The sequence below is a fragment of the Budorcas taxicolor genome, chromosome 1, assembly GCF_023091745.1.
Source record: "Budorcas taxicolor isolate Tak-1 chromosome 1, Takin1.1, whole genome shotgun sequence".
NCBI classification, from domain to species: domain Eukaryota; kingdom Metazoa; phylum Chordata; class Mammalia; order Artiodactyla; family Bovidae; genus Budorcas; species Budorcas taxicolor.
This window is the reverse complement of record NC_068910.1, coordinates 108,630,816-108,657,047: the sequence shown is the minus strand read 5'-3', so window position 1 is coordinate 108,657,047 and position 26,232 is coordinate 108,630,816. Positions and strand designations below refer to the sequence as shown.

General features: G+C 40.4%; 1 protein-coding gene across 1 annotated transcript in view; it reads right to left on the bottom strand.

The window, feature by feature from the left end:
- The window catches only part of COL8A1 (collagen type VIII alpha 1 chain), a 165,251-nt gene extending 148,335 nt beyond the window's left edge, over positions 1-16,916 (bottom strand). Inside the window, exon 1 of the mRNA XM_052646666.1 lies at positions 16,746-16,916. The gene's annotated coding sequence lies outside the window, so the exon portion shown is untranslated. The remainder of the gene's footprint in view (positions 1-16,745) is intronic.
- Positions 16,917-26,232: the final 9,316 nt, after the last annotated feature.

Genomic DNA, 26,232 nt, shown 5'->3' with positions numbered 1-26,232 from the left:
TGTGTCTCTTTTGCTCTCTCGCATACAGGGTTATCGTTACCATCTTTCTAAGTTCCATATATATGTGTTAGTATACTGTATTGGTGTTTTTCTTTCTGGCTTACTTCACTTACTTTTTATCCTCAGTTGTGTTCTGTTGGGTTGAAGTTTTCAGAATGCTAGATAAATGAAAAGTTACCTTAAGCGTATTTTAATTCTGAAATTCAACTTGGAATAATATATATATTTTTTCTAGTGATTCAGATAATATTCATCCACCCAGCATTTATTGGGAATCAAAGTGCCTGCTTCTGTTCCAGGCCCTTAGGATTTCTCAGTGACTTGGGGTCATCCCTAGGACACTCACTCATTTTATCTTGTTGGCAAGAGAATTAAAAGATTTCCTAATAATTTTAGATGAAGGAATACTAAATAAATGAGAGTTTACTGTGTTGTACATTTTTATATATGTGAGCTGAATGTCTGAAGTATATCTATTAAGGTGCTGACTTGTTAGGTTTTTGACACCTCGAGAGTAGGTTAGGGCTTGAATCCTTGACAGCTATTGAGTGAAAGCCTTTTTCTGAGTGAGGATGGGTGTGTTGTGAGAGAATACTGGTCCCAGGGAAGGCTCAGAACACCCTGACCAGCATGAAAAAGGCACAAAAATTGGCCTCCCCTTTGAATAAAAAGGAGTTCTCATATTCCCTGTGCATTTATGCTTCAAATGGCTTTTTACTGGTTTTTTTGCCTTTCAGCTGCTAATCCTCAGTGCAGGTGAACCAGTCTTTGATGGCGTCTAGCATCTAGGGCTTGGCATGTAGTAGGTCCCCTACAGCTATATGTTGAATTGTTGAATGAATGAATAAATGAGGTTGAGATCAAAGACCTAAACAAACAAAAGTAGGATAATTGAACTGGAATGACAGTCTTTTAAGATTCTTATGGCCCTCTTTCCTTTGTCTCATAAACGAAAGTACCTTCCACTGTAGCTTATTATTTTCCTTATTCTAACATTTGGCTTCCCAGAGCCAAATGAGGGAGTCTGGATTGAAAGTTTTCTTGATAATTAAGGCATAGAGCTAAAAAGACTAGGACTTTAAAAATAGGAAAATGGAATTCATATAAGATAGGACTCTGATGTGCTGACATTGAATGTTGTAGGGAGACCTAATGCATGACCTAAGAAGGTAAATGAAAAGTTACCTTCAAAAAAAAAAAAAGTTACCTTCAATATATTTTAATTCTGAAACTCTGAATAATTTAGTTTTTTCCAGTGGTTTGGATAGTATTCACCTGAATTCATCATTCATATATATATTCTCTCTATGTAGAATACATATATGAATCACTTTGCCATACACCAGAAACTAACACAAAATTGTAAGTCAACTATACTCCAATAAAAAAAGAAGGTATATTATTGCATCAGAATGAAGGGACCAGGATGTATTTGGAATGCCAGCACCCTAAATGAGAGTGTACAGAGCATAGAAGCATAAAGCTCCAGAAGCCCATGGGATGAGCTAAGACCTTAGATGAAACACTTGGGACAGCCATCTTTTTTCTGATGATACCACAGTTGCCTATATGTTATTTACATTGCCCTGGTAATGGAGGGAGGTAGCTTTGGACTGGAGAGGGATTATGCAATCACGGAAATTTCCTCCATTGGGGAACTACTGGGAACACTGACGTAGTGTCATTTATTACAAACAAATAACAACAACAGCAGAACGTAAACAACCTCCTTACTCTCCTCCAAAGACCAGAAAGATAGATGAGCTGAAAAATATCCCACACTGCCACCATGACAAGCTCACGGAAGCGCCCTGGAGTAGGAGTCTAGAGTTCATCAAATGAGCTGCAAAGGAAAGAGATCCTTAGTTTGCTCTTATTTGCATTAGGTACAAAGCAATATTTAAGTTCCTGGTAGCTCAGATGGTAAAGTATCTGCCTACAACGCGGGAGACCCGGGTTCGATTCCTGGGTCCAGAAGATCCGCTGGAGAAGGAAATGGCAACCCATTCCAGTATTCTTGCCTGGAAAATCCCATGGACTGAGGAGCCTAGAGCCTGATAGGCTACAGTCCATGGGGTCCCAAGAGTCGGACATGACTGAGCGACTTCACTTTCGCTTTCAATAATTGGGAGTCAATATTATCAAATAATTTGTGCCAGATACTTTCTCGTATGTTTTCTTATTAAATGTCATAACAATCAGGAGAGGCAGATTAATTCTAAAGCCAAGAAAGTAAACACTGGGTGAGACCCACTGTCTTGCCCAGGGTGTCCGTTCTTCTAGGTAGCAGAGGTAGTACATGACCCTGTGACTTCTTCTGCCAAATTCAGTGCTTTTATTTGTGACAGTGGCTTCTTGAAGATGGTTTAAGGTGTTTTGTTATTTTTTCTTCCATTAATGACATGCATTTTGGCATTAATTAAAAGGGGATTTTTAAATACCCTTTACAACCAGGCTTTCCTGGTGGCTCAGTGGTTAACGCATCTGCCCACAATGCGAGAAATCTGGGTTCGATCCCTGGGTTGGGAAGATCCCCTGGAGAAGGAAATGGCACCCCACTCCAGTATTCTTGCCTGGAAAATCCCATGGACAGAGGAGCCTTGTGGGCTACAGTCCATGGGTTGCAGAGAGTCGGACACGACTGAGCGACTTCACTTCACTTCACTTATGACTTACAGGCAGGTTTAAAATTAATTGTGTGTCCTTCAAAATCATCAACTGTACAGAAAACAATCTACAAAACTATTCTTGCTGATCATTAGTGGCATTTCTATATTGCTGGTCCTGCGACCATTGCCAAACTGTTGTTCCACAGATTATTAATAGGGTGTTGTGATTACTTCTTTGGGGATAAAGTGTCAGTGATGAAGCGGTTAACAGGAAAGCTCAGGAATATGATTTACTGGTTTCATATTCTGGTTACTTTACTTCCAGCCACGCGACTTTGAGGAAATTACTTCACCTCTCTTACATATCCTGTCTCATAGGAAATTGATCAGGATAAAATGCACTAATATATAAGAAAAAAAAGGAGAAGTTTTTGGCATTCTACACAGCGCAAAGTAAACCTTCATTACACATTAACTGCTATCATTGTTGGGAGTTTGAGTTCTATCTTCTTGAAAAGCACATTCTTAATCACTGAATCTGGTTTATGAAGTAATCTTAAAGATCATTCAGCTTTTCTTTGCTGCAGTTTCTCATTTATCGTGCCAGGACCATACCTGGGTGTGATACTCTAAGCATAGGTGAGTAGAAAACAGAGGACTTCAGGAATGGGATGATCTAGGTTCATATTCAAGCTCCATCACTTGCTGTCTAAATGATGTTGTGAAATTTGCTTAATCTTTCTAAGTCTCCACAGACTCATGTGTGAAATATAGATAAAAATCTCTAATGCAAATAAAGGAATGTATATATAGAATATATGTCATAAACTGCAGATTTCTTTGCAAAGGTTATTTTTATCATCATCAATACATTCATGTTTAAAAGGCCTCAAATTAAGATACTTACTAATACTCTCTTCCTCATGTGGTAATAATGAATTCTATTTTATAAAAACAAGATCTCAAACCTCTCCGGTGTTCTTGCTCTGTTTTAAAGGAGTCAGTGGATTCTTTCTTTAGCCACTGGCTCCTGTCGGCAGATGAAAATTTTATTTATATGTATTCAAATGTGATTTAAACACATGGTGATATCTTTGATGACTAAATATTAAAAAAAATACAATTGAAATGTTATTGCTGTTCTTTATGATCCTCTAGGGCTTGCTTATCCTACAATTTGTAAATATTTTACAAGGCAGAGGAAAATACCAACCCATAATTATTTCTCGATGTTGTCTGGCTGATGATCTCAGGGTAAATTCTTTTATTTTATTATTTAAAAAAAGTTTTCATTGAAGGTTTTTCCAGTCACTCCAAATAAACTTAGCTGTGAATGGAAAAGATACAGCTGATTACCCTGGCTTGGTCCACGTCTCTTCTGCCCTGTCCTGCTCTTCACTGAGTCAGAAGGAAGGCATGCGGTATGGCCGACCTCTGAAACCATTAAACATCTCCTATAAACTGTTGCTGTTAGAGACACATTCTGGTTTATTTTCTGAAAGCTTATTAATAAGTCAGAATCTAATCTGCAGCCAGACTGTTTGATCACTTTGCTCTTGGCTTTGCAGGCACAGGATTTTGTTGTGTGGTTGGCCTGTTGGCATGATGATTCCTGAAGGGCCGTTGGTAAGCCAGCAAATGCCAGGGGTGCATCATTGTCAAATTCCAAAGACCTGTGACCTTCCCTGACCTGCTGGTAGAGGTTTAGCCTTCTTCAAAGAGCCTCAGATTGGGCACTAGAAATAGAGTCAAAAGTGCTGTGGGAAAGTCTGTCATTGAGAACTACTTTCCTTTAGAAAGTGATGGGGCTTCAGGGAGTAATAAAAATCTGGTGGCTGAACTTGTTTCAGATTCTCAGGGACAGTCTTTCTCTGTAGAAAAGGTCATTTTGAAAATTGAAGAAATTCTGTTTCAGTAGGTCTGAAATATGTTTAAAAAACATTTAAAACATATTTCCTCCCCCCCAAAGGGAAAAGAAAAGAGATAGTTATGCATAATGGAACTTTTTCTTTTAGAGACTCAGTTCAAATCATTCTTCATCTCATTTTGGTTTTACGGTGATAAAGGATCCATGTAGTGATACAGTGCCATTCTGAGTAAGTTTAAACCTTTAAAAAAGCAAAGACAATCTGTATTCTTTTATTAATATTATGTATGTATGGGAGAGGACTTCTTCAAGAAAGTATAACTATCAGAGGCAGACCCAGTAGTCTAGCAATGCACCGAACACAACGTTTGTTGAATGCTGCTGCAATCATGGCATTGGCTGAGGATACAAAAAAGAACAGAATTCAATTTTTTCCCAAAAGTTTATATGTTCATCAAGGATACAAGACGTAGCACACAAAAAGTTAAATATTCTGTGTTGTCCCATACAGTAGCCACTGGCCACATGTGGCTATGTCATTTTAAATTTAAAGGGACTACAAAAATATAAAATAAAAGTCAGTACCTCAGTTGCACTAGCCACATGTTAAGTACTCAGTTGCCATATAGAGCTGGTGGCTACCATATTGGAAGGTTCAGTTGTAACACATTTCTATAATTGCAGCAAGTTCTAATAGACAGCCCCAGTTTCTTCAATACAGGGTACAGGCAACACATAAGTGATATTTACAATAACCACCAACCAGTTGAGAATAAGGAAGAATCAATGCAGGCTGCAATACTTAGGAAGATCTTAGTAGGACCTTGAATTTAGGGTTATTTTGACAAGTGTAAAGGACAGTGGGGCACAGTCAGTAGAAAAAAGAGGAAAGAATATTTGGGGGAAGAACAGTCCATCTGACTTAGGTCAGATTCCTGGTACAGACTGGAGAGGGATGAAAATGGAATGCTGGATTGGGGTAAGAGAGAGGGAGGGACTGGCTGGCAAGCTACGGTGTTTGATCTGTTTTCTAATGCTAATGAATAGTTTTGAGCAGGTTACTGATAGTCCTGGGGCAGTGGCACCACCCAGCAAATAATCTTGCCTTATGTAGTTAGGTGTTCAGAAGCCTCATATTTAATATTAGTCTCTCACTGGGAGTTCATCCTGAGCCTTACAAACAGCTACAGAGTTGAGCCTAGTAATACTGTGTGTGTGTGTGTGTGTGTGTGTGTGTGTGTGTGTGTGTGCGCGCGCGCGCGCGCGCTTCTTGGAACAACCTACAGGGAGAGGGAAAAGCATATTTAGAGCCTCTCGTGTACCATCATTGCATTTTGTCCCCCCATCCCTTTTTTCCTTTTCACATTTATTAAGTTTCTCTTGTGTGCTAAGCATCGAAGGTGCAGAGATAAACAGCACATGAATCCTACAAGGGGATCACTGTCTTATACAAAGATGTGGCCGTGACAGGGCTGTGCACAGAACACTAGTGGGCGTGCGGAGATGCACCAGTCAAGACAGGCCAGGTGCAGGCAGGTCTTCTCAGAGGGGAGGTTTGCTGCTCTGAATCTCAGAGGAGGAGTACAAACCAAGTCAGTAGATCAAATGGGGAATGCTCCAGGCAGAGAGGGAAGATCAAGCACAAAACTATAAAGCAAAGCAGAATGTGACCATGTGGAAAGACCGAGACCTTCTTTCCTCTTTTGTCTTTGGCACAGCACAAAGGAAGGGCTCAGAGTGTAATTATTTTCTATGTGCAAGCTTCCCCTGCTCTCTGAAATCAGAGCATTCATATGAAATCTTTCATAGGCAAAATGGGGTAAAGTGAAGAAGCAGGTACCTTAGGACACATCTTGTGCAAAAAATAAATCCAGAATAAGCACAGAGGCTTACAGACACGGTTCAGAGCTATGGCGGCTTGATGCTGAGTGCAATTCCTGGGGAAGGAGCTTGGCAGTGCTGAATGCTATTAGGTTGGCCAAAAAGTTTGTTTGGGTTTTCAATACCATCGTACGGAAAAATGTGAATGAACTTTTTGGCCAGCCCAACACTGTTGCATTTTTTTCCCCCCATAAAGGCGAAAATCTTTGGATTTCTTTAGATTAGCAGAAACAGGTAGTAGTATAGGTCTTTCATAGAAGTGAAGTGGCATAAAGTGAACTTTTGGAAAGTGGGGGATACCTGTACACCCTCAAATAGGTTAAGCAGCAGGTGTAAAGACAATAGACTTTTGTCTAGGTGACTCACGTGGCTTGGGGCCTCAGTTAAACTGTCTTTACTCTCTTCACCTGGGTATGGAATACAGCAAGAGTCAAAGAATGATCCAGGGAGCTGGATTCAAGTGTGTTTCACATGCTAGAGTACCTCTGTTCTAGGCTGTTCCTCATATACTCATGGGAATTTCTTCTGCCTGAGGAATGACATGCTTGCTTGTCACTCTTTTTCCCAGACTCATGCCAAGCAACTTGGGATCACTTGGGGAGAATTTATGGAGAAACCTTAGACCTTATAAATTACCCCAGGGAGAAATGATAGCTTTTTTTGTTTATTTTTCTAGTTACACAGATCTTACTTCTTTGGCTCTGAAATGGCAGCATGCTTTTAGGAAAAAGATACAAAAAAGAAAAAGAAATTAAAATCACAGTATTAAACAAAAAACAGAGCCAGTCGGCAGTGTCTAGGAACAGAGCCATTGGAATTCTCTCACTTTCTTTATGAGTCAGAGGTAGTGACACAGGGAGTCGATATTTTTTCCTCCTTTTGTGATACGATGAGACCTCAGGAGGGGCGCCGTGAAGGAGCAGGAAACCTATGGCCTTGGAGCATGGCTGGGATGGGAATCCTGGCTCTGCCACTTCTAGCTGGGTGACCCTGGGCAAGTTGCTTGACCAAATAGGCGCTCCGTTTTTCTCATCTTTGAATTGAGAATGATAATACCACCTTTGTACTGCTGGTGTAAGGAACAGAGATAATGAGAGCAGTGAAGTGTCTGCTTCTGTGAGACACTTACTAGATAGTGTCTATAACTGTAACTGGAAATGATGAGTTTGAGTTTTTCCCTTGGATGACTGTGAACTGATTTTCTTGAAGGAGAGGATGCGACACTGCAATGCTTTTGGGATACTGGCTTCCAAGCATGATCTTTGTAAAAGGGAAAGAGATGTCCCAGAGTAGAACCCTAACAGAAGTAGTCAATTTGATACGGGTAGGAGGTCTGAGTGTCATAGGTAAACCAATAAGCCCTGACGTAGCAAGATATACTAGGCTATCAGTGTGTTCCTATTCCAGGAATTAGCTCCCTAGTGATGGCGATAAAGTAAATTCTCAAGAAAAATGTTTGGTTAATGATCTTGATTAATTAGTGATGCTTCTGTTGAACAGCTCAGGGGTTGTTGAGCTAATTCATAAAATTATCCAGGCTGCCCATTTACTGACTTATTACTCATTGTTGGCCATTTCTCTATTTGTAACACCATATCCTGACACTGAGAAAGATGAGGGAAGGAAGAGATCATTTCAGTCTATCCAATATTCTCCCTGCTTCCCCTCTTTCCTTTCTTTCTTTCTTCCCATCACTCCCTCCCCTCTTTTTCTCTCTCATTTACTGTTTAACTTAACTATTGGTAAATTATTTTAACATTTCTGCGGTTCTTATCATAAAGAACTTAGTCATGGGACCAAGACATTCATTTGCTTCTTTTCTTCCCTTTTCAGTTGGGTTTGGAAATCACACTGGGATTGTTTCTTACTTTATAGTTTGACATAGCACATAATATATACTGACAATCCATGTATATTACATATTAACTAGTAACACTGAAAATATCATGTCCCAGTAAATCTTGGAATAATTTAAACTGAAAACAGTTGAGGCTTGTGATTCCTAAACTGTCCCATAAAATATCAGACCCGAGAGATGCCCTCAGGTTGAGATTTGTCATTGAATATGTTGGGTACACACTATTTACTGTAACTTTTTTGAAGAATGAAAATATACAGAGCATATTAAGGTCTTTATGAAATCTTGTAAGTAAAATTGTAAAATAATAAGTAATTGGTAAAATTACTTGTATTAATTGTAAAATAATAAGTAAAATTGGTCATGTTATTTGATTATTTCTAAAGTTTATTTGACCATAGAGAATTTTTTCTGTATAAACATGTTAATATCCCATATATTTCTTGTTTTGAAACACACTTTGGAAATTTTATACTATAACAGTCACTATTAAAAATATCTTTCTCCAGTAAAACAATTTTAAAAGTCACAAAAACTTTTTTTTCTGTATGAGGAATTATCTTTTGACTGGTGTCAAGATAATGAATAGGTGAACATATAGGCCTCTTGAGACTCTTGAAGTCATAGTTTCCCTTTTTCTACTCACCCTAGGCCTTATCTGGCCCCTTGAGACATGTAATATTGTCCTCTGTACCAGAAGAAATAAAAATGCTCTTAGTATATCTTGGAAAGTTATGTGCTTATTTTTCACTGTATTCCATTTTAACTGGTTTTTTTGTAAATGCTAAGAGCCATCTCCAGGTGTCCTGAGCACAATCCATTAACTATGTATGCTTAAGTAGCACCATTCTGTAAAATTTTTGGCAAGACCTTAATTGCCTCTAAAGACAGTGGTTCTTTGGGAATTGTTCTTCTATTCAAGATAGATAAATTAAGGCATAAAGATGATCAAGGCCCCAGAAACAGTCAAGGTGTTCTGGGGACTAAAACACTAAAGATTCCTAGAACAGAGGATTCTCAGGCCACATGCATACCAACTTCACAGCTTCATCTCTACTGAGATCACGAATAGTCCTAGAGAGAGGATTGCTCTGTTTTCCTGTGAATGTCATAATTTTTACAAAGCAAGCTGCCCTTTCCTGGTATGCCAGGGATTTTTTTTTAATGCTCCTAACTGATCTCTATCCTCTAGAGGGTTCTGAATTTTGCAATTGTCTCAAGTCTTAACAAGCCATCCCTACACCACTGTGCAATGGAAATGTTCAACAGAAAGGTATTCACTTTGGTCTAGGCAAGACTCTGACTGCTGCCTGGAGAAACGAGGATCTTCTGGGCCATCTTGATTGGATAAAGCCTTTTTGGCCCATTTCTGCCTCCTTCTTTCTTGCATTTCCCTTCCCCTCTCCTGGGGACCAAGGGTTGATCCTGGCAGGATGCTAGGGCTTCCCTTTGGAACCCAGGAGGTTTTCTCGGCCCTTGACTCTGTGCTTGTCTCCTGCTGACCCCCAGCTGATGTGGTTTATTTATTGCTGAATTGAGCGTTTAGTCCTGAACATTTAAGTCTTGGCTGGTGGTGGCCTCGGAAAGAACATTTTCTAAGATTGCCATGGTTTTCTTTCAAATAAACTCCTACATGCCTGGACATTTCTGGCATTGCTGAAATGCAGGTGATTTATTTGTAGAGGCTTAAATTGGGAGTTTTTTTTTTTTAAAGGAAAACCAGCAATGTGGTATACTCCCGTGCTACATTTCAGCCACTGGTGTCTTTTATCAGAAAAATGAAAATCTGAAGGCTCCCTCTGGGAAGAAATCAGTTTTCTGTTCTGAGACACTCAACCCCCCAGCTCCCTCTACTGGTCAATAACCTCCCTCCCCACTCACGGGACAGCAGGGGACTAGAGTCAGCTGGGAGCTAGAAGGGGAACTGGACTTGAAGTTAGGGACTGTGGATCCAATAGCCTATTTTTGCTGCAGATTCCTTATCTTCCTTCATTCTTTCTACCTCAACAGTCTTGGTCACCTAAGCCTCAAATTCTTAGCTCCACCTAGCGTCTCCCTTCCTATATTCCTCAGGCTTGTCTTGTACGTGCCCTTTAAGAGGCCACTTTTTGGCTTTACAGCATGGATGAACACTATAACCTCTGGATGGGAAAACTGTTAAGTACAGATCTTCAAAGAAATATAATAATCTACAGTCATCGCTTTGAATTTATGGACCAAGTTTAGATTTATCTTTACTTGCATGCAGTATGATAAAGGAAACATACTAAATGGGATGAAAGCTCACAAAATATCTCCCAGCTGCCCCAGGACAACACTCTTCAACCAGCTCGGAAGGTCTGCTGTCCTGCTGTTGAACTGAGGGCAGCTGTGGCTTAGCCACGCCACTGCTGGGTGGCCAAATGTCTTTCTAAATCGGCTATAGTTCCCTAATAGATGAAACCCTAATGGTGGCCCAGAATTTCAGCAAAACAGCTGTTTTATCTAGCTAACAGAGAGGACTAGAAAAGCTCCCCAACAGGCTGATACATTTTATTTCCTGGAGAAGCCAACAGCTGACATCCACACCCAGGCCTATTCAGTTAGTTGGAAAAGTAGTACATGAAGTGACTAACTGTCTTTAATCTCAGCACATCAAATGATGCCAGTGCCTAAATATCCTGAGATGTAAACACATCAAGAGAGCTTAAGAAAGACAGTCTTCAAGAAAGACTTACTTAAAAGTATGTTTTCACAATGAAGCTTAGTCGGACCATGTAAATTTTAACATACAATAAACCAATTTCAGAAACACAATGACTATTTCAAAGTTTTGCAAACAATTGTCAGGCATGCTTTAGAGGAAAGTGAAGAAGCATCTGAGCTAACATCCTTCTCTTTCTCAGTAAATTCTTTCTAGAAAAGATACAAGAATATTCTTTTCTACCTTTATCACTTTCCACATTGGGGTAACTTTATGTATTACGAAAAGTTGTATTTTTCTCTTAGCAGAGAACATTTTGATGACATGATATCCATGGAGTTAGTACTCTGGGTCAGGGTCAAGTTTAAAATGAGGTCAAGTGAGGTTCTTTCCTCAGTGGAAGTCCAGTTAAGGGTTAAGAAGAGTTTTAATAGATGTAAAATTTATAAAGCTTTCCCCCATGTTAGCCATTCCTAATATTGTACTGTACAGAAAGAAGTCTGATCCAAATAGGATTTTACTTCCCAAACATTTGAGTGGGTCTTAGCTCTGACAATCATGTTAAAAAAAATCGCTTCTCCGGAGTTTCTCCCTCTTGTTTTAGAGGAATGGATCCTCTTAGCTGCACTATCTTCTTCTATACTCTTGACCTCTTGATAGTCCCTCTCTCGTGTCATAACACTTCTCATGCCTGCACCCCTTAACCAGTATTTCCTTAATGGTCCATTATGCATATTTTTGTCATTTCTTTCATTAAAGACCTGAGGAGATTCCAGGTATATTGATAACCCACTGTCAATGTCATGCCAGAAGAGGAAGATTATGCTGTAAATCATCACATAAATAATAATACATTTGTTCTGTCATGGAAAAATTGGAACTCAGTCTTAAGCCTGCTGCAAAAATAGCATTATGCCTAGATCTCAGGCAAATGTAAGGATTAATGAAATCTCTGTAGGCAGGGAAATGGCTCAGCCATTGATAAGGCTAAATGAACTCTCCTGCATTACTTAAAGCACCAGGGAATCTTAAATTTGATATACTTGAGATCTGAGTCTCTATAAGTACCTATAGACTTGTAAGGATTTTTATGGAAGGAGTTAAGAAATATGGATATTTTATACTTGGCCTTTTTTTTTTCTTTAATCAATCACTCACTCTCTCAACACAGGTTTACCAAGCAGCTATTACATATAAGACCCTGGAAGGAAGATAAAAACACACAAGGTGCCTGTGATGGTGACAACCAGTGACTTCACTCTTCATAAGGGATTGTACTAGTGTTTCTGAACGTTCTGTAGGAGAGGTACAGTGAAGCCCCAAACCTCTACCAGTTACAGTTTTTGAGAACTCTATATTTTATGTTTCAACAGAATTCTCACCACAGAGACATCTTAGATACACACTATACGGGGAAGAAACATGATAGTTATTCAAAATAGAGCCCTGAACAGAGAGTTCGGTTATACGAACTCCAGTCCTGCTTCTCCTACTCATGTCTGGGTGACCTTAGGAAAGACATCAAGCTCTCTGACTTTTCTCATCTGTAAAATTAACTTTGTTAGAATTAGCTCCAAGGATTCTTTCAGCCTTTGTACTGTGTGATTCCCTAAATAAAATTTTAAAACCCAAGAAGTTAGACTAGAGCCTAGATAAATAAAACTGCTTAGATGCTTCCTTTCAGTTTGGAGGCATGTAACAAGTTTAAATTACCTATCTTCTAGGTATATGAATTAAAATTTAGAAAAATGTAAGGGTTTCTTATTTGTTGGAGTGAAAATCTACATCACCTGTTTAAGAGAAGTATGAGACTTTTGATAAAGAGAAGTGCCACAGCTATGAGTGATGCTCCAGAAACTATAAGATCTATAAGGATTGAAAAGAGATTTCTTTCACTGAAAGAAAAAAAAACGGAGGTAGCACAGAGAGGCATGACTGCATCTGTAAATCCTGTACTGGAGGAGAGAAGGACAGCTTTCATTTTCCAGGAAGGACAGTAGAAGTGAGCCCAAAATTAACAGAGGAGATTGAAGGTAGACCATCAATGTGTTTTAATATTTTACATAATCAGTTACAGGTGTCCATAATAGCTTTTGCTGTTATGTTACACTGAGAAGTGAGAATTCATTATTATTTTAGTAGATTGCTCTATGATCAGTTTTTGGGAACATTTTTGTTTCAGTCACTTCAGTTTGAGTCCTTGCAATTTCAACAGCTTTGTGGATTTGCGTTCACAGGGCCCCCAGATTATAGACAATCCGACCGTGTGTGACTCCCTTTAGCCCTCTTGTTGCAAATCTATTTGCTTGAAGATAGACTATAAGAACCTCCTTCCTCAAACAGCAAATGTAGTTCCCAAGTCAATAGTGGAATGTCTAATTAGTGGCTTCTCTGTTGGTGCTGAAATGTGGTTACTATTCTTTCCCAGTCTTCACTCCTTGGGTCTCTGCAAAGGGAAAGTTTAGCTGAGTTCTAAATTAGTACTCGGGGGTATAAGCTGATGTTAATGACTGTCAGGTCATTGGAAGATCTTTTTCATTATATTCTTAGCATTTTGAAACAACCTGTAAGCTGGCCTTTTTATTTCTTAATTTAAATTTTTAGATACTTTGGGTAGTAAGGGGTTCTTTTTTACACAATGCTAAATTCCATAGGACACTCATTCTTCTCTCTGTATCTTTTTTTTTTCATTTCACTCAGTAGCTAGAACAATGAAACTCTCAGAAGATGGCATTCTAGTCTCGAGATCTATACTTTCCTTGAGTTATGCATATGGATGTTCACGGGGGCCTGGTGGAAGAGAAGGAAGCCAGGGCCTGAAGAAAGACCTAATTTTCAGAGGGTTACTTGGAGGACCAGAGAGTGGCAAATACCACCACATGTCAATCACGCTGCAGGTTGCCATATCACAGTTGAAGACCATGGTTAGGGAGGAGCAGACAGCTGCCTCTAACTTGTAACTTTCAAACAGTTACTGAACATTGGACTCTTTGAGAGAGTGAGAGGTGCATTTGTTGACATGAACTACCCATTAGTTAAAAATGTGTTCTGAGGCTTTTTATATTCAGAATGTAGGTTTTATTATAAAATTATAACTGGCAAAGGTCTATGGGTTTTTAATGTGGGGCAGACCTGAAATCATTTTGGTCTCTAGAAGGGCCGTTCTTTCTGTTACAGAAGGGTATAGTGGAGATGAATCTTAAATGATTAGAAATACTCTCATTGATTAAAAAAACAACAGCAGCAGATATGGATTTTGTTCCCCACATTCCACATAAAAAAAGAGCAAAAAGAAGTCGCATTTGTTACAGAGATTCTGGTCTTACTCTTCTAGGGCACTTTCTAGGAGCAGTTCTGCCCAGCTTCCCTCTCAATTCTCTGTTCATTTCATTCCCCTCTCCTTGATTTTTGTTTCACAAATGGAATTAAGGTAGGATATACCTTCTGATCATGGGAAGAATATTGTTTTATAATTTTGGGAATAGCAGAAGATCTAAAATGTGTGTTTCCCTAGATGTAACAGGCCCTCCAGATCAACCGAGCGCCCTTCCCGTGTATCTCTAGGGAAACATGCAGTCACTTTTCTTTTATAAGAAACATTCAAGGAGTCACTCAAATGGTGCTGGAGTGGTATAGGGTAGGTAGGGCCATGAACCAACCCAATCCAGGGGCAGCTATACAATGGCATAGACAAGCCTCATGTCTCTATATCCTGTGCAAAGGGGGAGACGCTGGGGGGACTCCATGACTCCCCACTACTGATCTTTATAAACTTAAGGAGGAAACTATGGAGAAAGTGTCATTTTTAGTGTCTGGTAAAGACCCCTGGGAAAGTGAGGTCATGAGCAGTCTAGGATGATCTCATCTAGTTATTTAGGGTGTTGAATGTGATGGCACATGGGGAAAGCAGTTACTGTGAAATGGTTCATAGCTGGTCGAGTGGATTAACTGCCAGGAAAAGCAGAAGCAAACCCTGGGGGAACACTTTTCATCCCCACATTTAGGAATAACAGGGAGCTCTTTTACACTGGCAGCACTTCTTTTTTTTTCCTCCCAGAAAAGATAACTTTCCTCAAGGGGATCTGGTGAATGAAGCAGTGTCTCTTCACCCTTGTGGTGATGGGCGTGAATCCGGCACTAACATAAAAGAGGAATTAGCTTGGACATACCGCACACTTGGTTTGGCCTGGTCCCATACCTGTGCTCTTGCCACTTACAGCAAATATGAAGCAAGCAGTCTGCACTGTGGCTTGAGATAAAAGGTATTTTAATATGCTCAGGTCACATATTATCATGGCCAATAGTAATTTTATATCATTTTCTTAAAGGAAACCGCACTCCTAGTAATAATTTTTTCCAATGAAGCAAAATTTCGCATGACAGAAAGTTTGACATATAACTTTTTCATTTGAATAATAGCATTGAATCCTCTCCATGCCAAGTAGAAATTTTAAATATCTTTATTATTTCTTTTGATATGCAAACGATAAGGGGGAAAGGTTTGGAAGACCCTCAGCTAAACTTCTAATGATTCTATTTTCTTTAATAGTGAAGAATTTTTTTACAGCTTCGGAGACTTTTCCTTTTTCAAGAGAAACAATATAAACAAACCAAAAAAAAAAAAAAAAAAAAAGGAAAACTTTTCCTCTCTTACTTTAAGAACCTTGAGGGCTGAAACAGTGGTTTGGTTTCCTGACTGCCGGCTTTGGTTTGCCGTCTCTCAGCTGTCTTGTGCAATTCCCCAGAGGAAATATTTGAAGAGGGTTTTTCTCCCACATGAGAGAGTTTCATCCCACACAGCCCGCAGATTCTGACTGCAAACTTCGTGGACTAAGTGTCTGGTTTTCCAGAAGTAGCTGCGGAGGACGTTTTTCCTTCACAGGTGCACGACACACATTCTCAGACCTCAGAGATCAGGATGTAAAGTCTGAAGTCTTTAAAAATGAGGGTAGCTTAAAGACTATCTCTCTGGCAATCAGATCAATTTTTACTAGATAAGGAAAAAGAAGGTGACAAGCAGGGATCAAACTTCCAAAGCCTTCAAGCTGATCGTTCTTTACAACCCTCGGGTGTAAACAGAAGTATTGGATAATCTGGCCTGTATTTTTCTCTGACTGTGGAACACATTGAAATGCTTTATGTTTAGGTGTGTGTATAGAAATTCATGAAGTTCTTTTATACACTTCTATTCCAGCACAATTCTCATTTTAGGACGTCTTGAAAAGACAATTTTGTGCTCTCACGTTGTGCCGTGGCTTGTCAATTTGGATTTGTTCTTTCCTATCTACCAGCCACCTGATTATGGTCTCTGGGCAAAAGGTACCCGTTGGCATCATTTTTTCCAAGCACTTAAACCTGGAAAGATATTTTTTAAAGGACTCACAGAAGCTGTCTTGGGGGTTTGGAAAACATGGCAAAATTGTTAGCAGACCTTTGTGCTATTTTTAGGAAACTAATTGTGTTCTTTTAAAGTACATTTTTGACAATGGGACAAAGTATTCCTTGCCCCCACTGTTACGTGCAATATTTACAATGAAAAGCGGTCAGGAAAACACCCCAAACAGATACACTTTAACCTCGGCAACAGCCAGCAACCAGGGGAAAAAGTGATTTAAAAGGCGAAAAGGTTTTTGCAATATTTATGCTGCTGTTTCTGCCCCAAACGAACTTTTATTTTACCGTTCAAACAGAAGTTTGTTTTCAAACCAGTTGCTGGTTTAAAGGAGCAGCCGATCTGGCATCCATAAGAATCAGCTCTAACCAAACAGTAAGCACGTTGACCAGGGGAAACTGATTCCCCCAAAGCAACCCCCAGGAGGTCAGATGCCTGCAGAAGGGCTATCTTACCTTGAGCAAGTAAGATCCAGGAGAGAGGCTCGGGGGCTCCCACAGGAGAGGACCGGGAAAGTGCTCTGATCCGCTGCTGGTAACATGCACTTGGCTTTTATGGGCAGGTGGGAGGAGCCGCTCCTCATGGTAGGTGGGCAGAGGAGCAGCGGCGGGCGGGCAGCCCCGGGAAGCTGGACACCCTTCTCTGGGGAGGGGCGGCGAGGGCAGAGCCAGGAGCCGAGAGAGGGAGGAGGGGCGGGGAGGGAGGAGGGTGGAGGAGCGGAGGAAGCAGTGGAAACGGGAGAGGAGGGAGAAGGAGAGAAAAAGAGAGACAGAGAGAGACAAGAGAGAAAACTTATAAAGGGATGTAGTCCCCAGACGGGAGAAGACTGGGGAGAAAACGACCAGGAGACTGAGACAGTCCAACAGGCAAGATACGGAGGGAAAGCGGCATTTTGATTTTTTGCTATTTTCTATGACATTTTAGATGGTAGTGGTGTTGGGGAGCGAGTTGTGAGTGACGGAGAATAACAGGTATTTTCTGTGAATTCGTAAACATAAATAACGGTTCAGGAATATTTGGAATTTCACAGGCAAGGGAAAGGAGGGAAGCTGGCCGTCGGAGTAGCGCATCCCGAGCTCTGGATGGGCGCGGAGAAGGGCTGTCCACAGCCGGCTGCCATGCGGCCGCCCTCCTGCGTCCTTGTCTCCCACCCCCCGCGGGGGAAAGCCGGCCCTTCACTCGTCTCTCCCCACTGTGCCTTGTGACCAGCAAGTTCTCCTGGTGCTGCCGGTAGTGCGCAGCATCCAGAGGCCCCTCGGGAGACTTCTGCAGCATTAAGGTAAATCCAGCAAAGGTTGGAGAGGATCAGCGGAGATTGGCTTGTGGAGAAAGGAACCTCAAAACCAGCCTCGGTCCTCCAACATCTGCTTATGTAACAGGATTGCAGGGCTCTCTGCCCTCTGGTTATTTTCGGTATTTTAAAAACTCTCATTCCTAGCAATTGGAAAACGTCTTGGTGCCATAGCTCTCTGTGTGTCTTAAACATTAAGAGGATTCAACCAACAAGAGGCTGAAGGATCAGGCCGAAATTCTTAAGAAATACATTCAGAGAAAGAAAAACAAACTCCTTTAGCTGCTGAGCCGTGACTCACTTCCTAGCCCAAGTTTGATTTTTGCCACCACAGGAATTAAAGCATTTGAAAAGAGAGAACCTGAGCCTTGGGGCTGAGGGGTACCGACAAGGGGAAAGAAAGAGGCAGGGAGATGGATGGATGGGCCTGAAAAGAACAAGGGAAATAGCTTTTACTGACAATATTGATATATAACTATATAAATGTATAGTAATATATTCACATATGAAACTTGATTCATTTCACCACAGCCTTATGGAGTTAGATATGATTCATATTGTGTAGTTTTTTTTTTTTTTAAGAAAGGAATTTCAAAGGGTTAAGCAACTAGCTCAAGCTAGCAAGAAGGGGAGCCATATTTGGTGAGCTTCCAGAGCACGGGCACTCTGCACATGAGGCCACCATATAGAATGCCTGACCTGGCCTCAGGTTAGTCCTGATGTCTTTGTCTGTGGAGTGGGGAGACGTTATCAGACTCCAAGAGAAGGAAAAATGATGACCAAGAGCCGAATATGTTGAACTGGGTGCTGTTGACATCTTGGTCCAGATAATTCTGGTGAGAACTTTTTCTGGCTATTATAGGATGTTGAGCACTATCTCTGGCCTCTACCCACCAGATGCCAGTAGCACTCTCCTTCTTGAGTTATGAGAATTGAAAATGTGCCTACACTTACCCAAATTGTGGGGGAGGAGGAGCAAAAAAAATCTCCTCCCTTTAAGAACCATTGGTTGTAAAAGGTCCACAGATATAAAAAAGGATTTTAAAGAAATTCATAAGAAAATATCCAACAGTGGTATTTGGATAATAGTAATATTAGTTGCCATATGTGTTAAGGTTACATTGAACATAACTTTTACATTTTCATAATCCCATCTGTCTGCCTCTAGACTTCAAATCCTCAATTGCTTTCTTCCTAACTAATCTTATTCTCATTCGGATACAGCTGGGAGTCAACAACCCCCTGTGCCTGGGATATGAGGAGAATTAATGATATACGAGGTGAAACATTTAAGTTCTTTATTATAAACACAAACTTGACCTTAGAACAGTTACTCAGATGTTACTCATGATGTTTCATGACATTGATTATTTGTCTTAATAGTTATAATTTTTCATTTCTAGAACCCCTTCACAAATAGTATGTTTGTGCTTTGAGAATATGCCTAAATCCACTGAAGGAAGTCTATGAAATGAACAGCTTTGTTACTGGACCTAGAAATAAAACTGCATTGAGTCTTCTGGGGTTGACCCTTGAAATCAAATACTATTTCACAGGAAAGCTACCACTTCTGGAACTTTATAGTTTAGTGAAGAAATGTTTTCTGGGAAAGCTAATTAGGACCCAGTTAGAGGCACCTCTGGGTGATACATGTATTAGTAGATATCCTTATCAGATTATAGCAAATCACCTTTTCAATTCTGATTTAATGCCTTTGGACATTCCAGATCCATCACATAGTTGTGAAAAATAGAAACAGAAAAGGCAAGCAAAGCACATTCAAAGGGAAGGCAATTGACAGCTGTATTTTCTTTTCCTTTTTCCTCCATCACTCCCTCCTTTCAAACTTGAATATCCAGCTATGTAACAAAAGAGCTCCTTTCATTTTGTTTGGATGGTGCTAATGGTAAGTTCATTTCTCCAGTTCACACTTGCCTGAATCTAACTCTAGCAATAAATCAGGACAATAAATCAGGAATCCAGGAATGTGATCTCTTTGCTGACTCTTTGAGTGCCCTTCTAGAATCTCTTGAAGGTGACTGAGGTTTGAAATGACCTAGTTTGGTCTTTTGTGGAAAGAAAGGAATCCAATGACAACATACTAGATGGCTCTGAAGTTTCCATTGTGTGAATGTAATAACAGCTACAGATTATTACCTTATTTTAAAGAGCTTTGAAAATAGAAAATTTTTTTAAAATTTAGAATTAATCAACTAATAAATACCTATTAAGAATGGGTACAGACAGTGTGGGGTATTCAAAGCAGAGAAAAACAGTAAGAATGTAGATCTACTCTCATGGAAGGAAAAAAAAAACACCGTGTAATTCTTGTTAGTTGGGTTGCCAAGTGGTTTCAGGGAGGTGTTGGCATTTGGGTTGACTGTGGAAACCAGAATTGGAATGGGTGAGTGATGAATTCTAGGACAAGGGGGGAAATGTACACAACTGGGGGAGTCACAGGAATATGTGGAGAATGGTAAATGGCTGGCATGACTTAAGGGAAGGGTTTGTATAGCAGAACAATGAAGCTAAGAAACAGGAAAGGAGAGATGGAGTCAGCCTGTGGATGGCCTTCAATGTCACCTCAGTAGTTTGAACTGTAACTCTAGGCAATGAGAAGTCATTGGAGACTTTTGAGCCATAGCATGGCATGCTAGAAACGGCATATTATTAAGAATTCGCTTTTCTTTGTATAGGCTATTTGTAGTAGCTTTGCATATAAATACTTGCCAGTCTCTCCAGGGCCATAAGCATACTTAGAGAAAACTGAGTGTTTGTGCCCTGCAGACTTGGAGGTCTGCATGAGGTGGCAAAAATGATGGTAGTTCTACCCTAGAGTGTCCCTACAGTGTTCTGGGTGATTCTCAGGAGATGGGAAGGCAGAATTCTCCCAGAGTGTGGCCAAGATGATAGATGAGATTAATGTGAAGGTTGGTGCCTGTTCTGTGTGTCAAAGGGGCCGGTCTTTAACTCACCTGCTGTAGCTTTAATGTTATCAGTCTTTTACTTTTATCTGGACTTCCCTGGTGGCTCAGATGGTAAAGCGTCTGCCTACAATGTGGGAGACCTGGGTTCAATCCCTGGGTCGGGAAGATCTCCTGGAGAAGGAAATGGCAACCCACTCCAGGATTCTTGCCTGGAAAATCCCATGGACAGAGGAACCTGGTGGGCTACAGTCCATGGGGTCGCAAAGAGTCGGACACGACTGAGAGACGTCACTTTCACTTTCTTTTACTTTTATCTAGTTTATTTCACTTTTTCCATTTCATAGTCAGTGCCCTCATTTCATTTAGTTTAGCTTTTCCAATTTCTCCATCTCTTTTCTTTTTCTTTGGTGTTCTTACTCAAGCCTTTATCAAGCATGGTAGAAAAGTTTTTGTTTACATGTTTATAAATAGTATGTATAATATACATATATTTTAGAAAACTTATGAACATTTGCCTAACTAAAAACTTTATGACATTTTGATTCCACTTGTTTGACTTAATATGAATAGAATGCTAGATTTCTAGTTCAAAAAAATAGATATGCAACAAGCAACAAAGGTTTACTGTGTATCACAGGTAACTATAGTCAGTATCTTATAATAACCTATAATGGAAGATAATATGAAAAATAAGGTATGTTATATGTATATACTAAATCACCTTATTTTGCACCTGAAACATTGTAAGTCAACTATACTTCAAAAATATATATATATATATAAAGAAAAAAAGTATCAGTCCAGAGATAATAGGTTTCATGTAGAGATCCTTGAATTTTGAAGGGTTTCTGGATGAGGAAACGGTGGACCCTGGTATTAAAAACTTATGCTGTCACATTTATGTTTTTTAGATTACTTTGAACTACTTTGAACACTATATGTGTTATCCTCAGCAAATTTCAACCTTCAGTTTTTCCTACCACTCCTCAATTGCTTCAAAATGCAAATGATCATGGCTTTGGGTCCGAACAAAAATCATGATGATCTGAAGTTCAACGTACAGAAATTTGCTCTTTGTCTGTCAGCTGACCCATCAGTCAGTCAGCCTAAGCTTCTGTTAAGTATCACCAAATATGATCTTGGACCGCAAGGCACTTACAATTGCCAGCTCTCCTAGGACATTTAAAGTAGGGTTTTATTTACAAAAATTGAAAAGGTTCACAGCACAGAAGAAAAGCACACCTCTCCTACATTCCAGAGGAACGTTGGATTCTGTGAGTCACTGTTTTCCTGTTGGCCCAGATGGTAGAGAGCTGACTGACTTGGGTGATCCACAGATGACTGCCTCACAGCTCCACTGGCTTTATAAAGAGCACTGGATGGAGGGTCAGGAAATATGGGGTTTAGTCCCAGCTGGGCCACTAACTACCCATACAAACTTGCGGCAGATGTTCTATCCTTTTTGGATTCAGTGTCTGCATGTAAAATAAGGAGGCTTAATCAGCTCTTTCCACTTGTCAGATGCCTGCTCGGTACTAGCCAGTAGATGCTCCTTTAAAAATTCAACATCCCGGGGAAGCCAACCTGATGATCCATGATACACATCCTTAACTTGAGTCATAAGAGTGAAGCTCATAATGTATTAGTCCAGTGCTGGCTATAAGAGGATCACACCCCAACATTAAACATTGTCTGTATTCTAGATCCAGAATCCCCTAAGGTGGGGTTTAATTAGCTCTTAACTGTAATCATTCTCTCTCTAAGTCTCAGGATTGGGAAGAAGTCTCCCAGGTTTGGGCTTCCTATGTGGCTCAGTAGTAAAGAATCTGCCTGCCGATGTAGCAGCCGCTGGAGACTCGGGTTCATTCCCTGGGTTGGGACTATCCCCTGGAAGAGGAAATGGCAACCCACTGCAGTATTCTTGCTGGGAAAATTCCATGGGCAGAGAAGCCTGATGGGCTGTAGAGGGGTTACAGAGTCAAACGCACTGAGAAAATGAGCACTCCCAGATTTAGCCATCAACCTCTAAACCTTGCAGCCTTTTAATTTTTTCTTCTGAATCAAGTAGTAATTCTCCTTTTAATTGGTGGAAATGTAACCACACCATACAGAGCCCCAGTTTCTGAAAATTCTGTTCATTGTGCTGAATTTGTTTGACGTCTGAATAAATTGATTTGATTTCCTGTGAAGCTATCTATTCTTCTCCCACTATGAATTCTTCCCTTTCCCAAGTGCTCCACCTCTTTATTTCTTCAATTAGGAAAAATCTGTTGCCTTTTTCAATATAGACTAAATGATTGTGACTCTTTTTGGTTTCCCAAACTGTTAGACTTTTACTAGGGTCACTGAACCTTTTTTTTCGTCTTTTACCCTCTCCATAACTAATGGCACCTAAAGCCGTTCCATTCTTTTTCTGTTTGTTGAAAATTTCATCGTAGGGATTCTCTCATGGGGGCTGTGCAATGGAGAGGGAAAAATATATTCCAGGGAGAGTTTTTTTTCCTTACTTAAGAGTGGAAAGTAAAAGCTTTCCAGAGAACTAGAGAAATATATTCACCCGTACCATATGCCATCTTAAATCCTACCTAAAATATGGGAATGTCTTGGTCCTAGACTTCCCCTGCTGAATAATTTGTAATCTTGCCTTATCTTCTACCCTCCACACTTTCTAATTGTGATTTACTCTTATGCTTTTATTAATATTTACCTCATGTTCAATTTTAATAAATCCCATATTTCCTGCTTAGAGTTATATCTTATACAACCTAAGATTTTCATGAAAAGCTCCAGTTTGACAGGCAAAAATGTTTATCTGAGACAAGAGGTCTAACAGGTGATCAGACCTTACCTATCCCAAATTACCTGGCCTGTTGCCCCTATAGCAATCGCCCTAAACACAGCAATGATTATGTCGTGTCTTCATTCAGACGCCTTCAGCGATACCACTCTGTAGAGAAAACCATATGTTACACAGCACAGGGAATATAACTAATGTTTTATAATAACTATAAGTGAAGGAAAACTTTTAAAAATTGTGAATCACTATGTTGTACACCTGAAAGTTCATAACATTGTAAATCACCTATTGTTGTTTGGTCGTTTAGTCATGTCTGACTCTGCTACCCCATGGACTGTAGCCCATCAGGTTCTTCTGTCCATGGGATTTCCCAGGTAAGAATTCTGGAGTGGATTGCCACCTCTTTCTCTAGATCTTCCTGACCCAGGAATCAAACCTGCATCTCTGGCATTGGCAGGCAGATTCTTTACCACTGACGATCTAGGAAGGCTGTAAATCAACTGCACTTCAATTGAAAAAACATCCAAGTTCATATTCTGGCATTAAAGAGCCCCCCAGATTCAAGCCCAGTATTCATTTCATTTACACACCCTGTAAATGTGCTTCAGGCAGGAGAAATTTTGCTCATCATAATATCTGTGCCTGTAGCTCTTCACCTTGTATGTTATTGTCAATGGAGTGCCTGTTGCCAGGTGAATATTGCTCAAATCCTTTAATACTTCAAAACCACCTTCTTTAGGAAATGTTTCCTGATCCTTTTTTGAACCTCCCAGGGAAATTGGTACTTATGACGTTTTCTACTCTTTACACATATGCTCACTTATTTTCTCCTCGAATTCATTGCTCCCTCCTTGGAGCCCTAACTCTTCCCCCTGACACAGGGCCTATCATAGAGTAGGTGGTCAATAACTATGAACTGTGGAACATTTTTTGAAAATAAATCCTTTCCTACCTTTCTCTGTTCCTAGCCCTTCTACCCGATTCAACTAAAAAAAATTGCTTTTAAAGCTGCTAGAATGTTTCTGTCAGGGTCATAGAAACTGTGTTCAAAAGACCAATATAGCTTCATTACCACTTTTGAGGAATTTAAACAGTCTTGTTGGGGAGCAGAGATAAATAGGCAGTTTCTATTCCATATGGTAAATTCCATGGGTGAGCTAAGTACTGGGCACGACAGGAGCTCCACAACCATCCTTGCTCATGAGAGCGAGCTTTGGGTGTGTTACTCTGAATGCCAGGTGTACATCGGGATGTCATGGAGAAACACACAGAAAAGCAAAGTTTGGTCCTTCTCGATGCTGCTTGGGAGGAAAGTACGATATGCTTTGTGTTTGGGGTGTGGGATCAGGAGGGACAGTCTGCATGTTGGCCTGACCACTGTGTCTTCCTGGTAATTCAGTCAAGGTGTGAGGGTTATTTGAGTAGGTATGTTTCAATACTGCTTTGACATACAAAGGGCTTGAATAAACTCTTCTGGTGTATACCATCACATGCTGAGAGTTTTGACTGACTTAGACTGCACCTAACGCTGAGTGGGCTTCCCTGCTGGCTCAGACGGTAAAGAATCTGCCTGCCTTGTGGGAGACCCAGTTTCGATCCCTGGGTTGGGAAGATCCCTTGGAGAAGGGAATGGCTACCCACTTCACTCTTCTTGCCTGGAGGATTCCATGGACAGAGGAGCCTGACAGGCTGCAGTCTATGGGGTCACAAAGGGTTGGTCATGACTGAGCAACCAGCACTTTCACTACTGAGTACACTTAAAATTGATGCTTTTGGACTTCCTTGGTAATACAGTGATTAAGAATCTGCCTGCCAATGCAGGAGACATGGGTTCTATCCCTGATCTGGGAAGATTTCACGTGCCAAGGGGTGACTAAACCCACGGCCCTTGTGCTACATTGCTGAGCCTGTGCTCTATACCCCGTGCTCCACAAGAGAAGCCACTGAGATGAGAAGCTGTGCATTGCACCTGCAGAGTAGCCCCTGCTCACCAAAACTAGCGAAAGCCCCTGTTCAGCAACCAAGACCCAGTGTAGCCAAAAATTAATTAATTAATTTAAAAAAAGAATTGGTGCTATGTATCTTTGGATGCTCTGTGATGGATGCTATCTCAGGGCATCTGGTTCCATCTGTTTCCTTTAAAGGAAATCCTTTGTAAGATAGCCTTCAAGAACCTCCATGACAATAAGGGGGAGAATTTAGAATTCTACTTTGACAGTGTTAGTCCCGAAGTCTGACTCTGCAACCCCATGGACTGTAGCCCACTGGGCTCCTCTGTCCATGGGATTCTCCAGGCAAGAATACAGGAGTAGCTAGCCATTCCCTTCTCCAAGGGATCTTCCCAACCCAGGGATCGAACCAGGGTCTCCTGCATTGTAGGCAGACTGTTTATCAGGGAAACACAAGCGCTTTGTGTTGGCCCCTCTGAGTTTCGAACTCAGGACCTTCAGATTATGAGACTGAAGTGCTGCATACTGTGCTAAGGAGGCACCTGTCAATCTTGGCTTCTATATTATTCACAGATTTTTTTTCCTAAATGTGGACATATAATGGTTGCCCCTTATAATTTTTGCTTAGGGCCACTGTATTGTGAGCATACTCAGTGTGCCAATACCAGATCTCTTCATCTATTAGTCCACTTGTTTTCCTAGAAGGAAATTCACAATCCTGGAGTTTCACTCTATGCATAAGAAGATAGGCAAGTCTATTTGCAAGATCACATTAAAGACACCAAAGTTATTAATATGTGGTTAAATGGGCTTTAGATGCCTCCGTAAAGGAATGGGAAGAGAAATGGCCTGTTAAGAAGCAAGACTAAAATATCCGTGCAAACAGTGACCTGACCGCATGAAACTCTTGTAACTTGTTGTTTATAGATTTGGTCCTGTTGGATTTTTGGAAAAGGTGTCTGTTTCATACTATCTTGG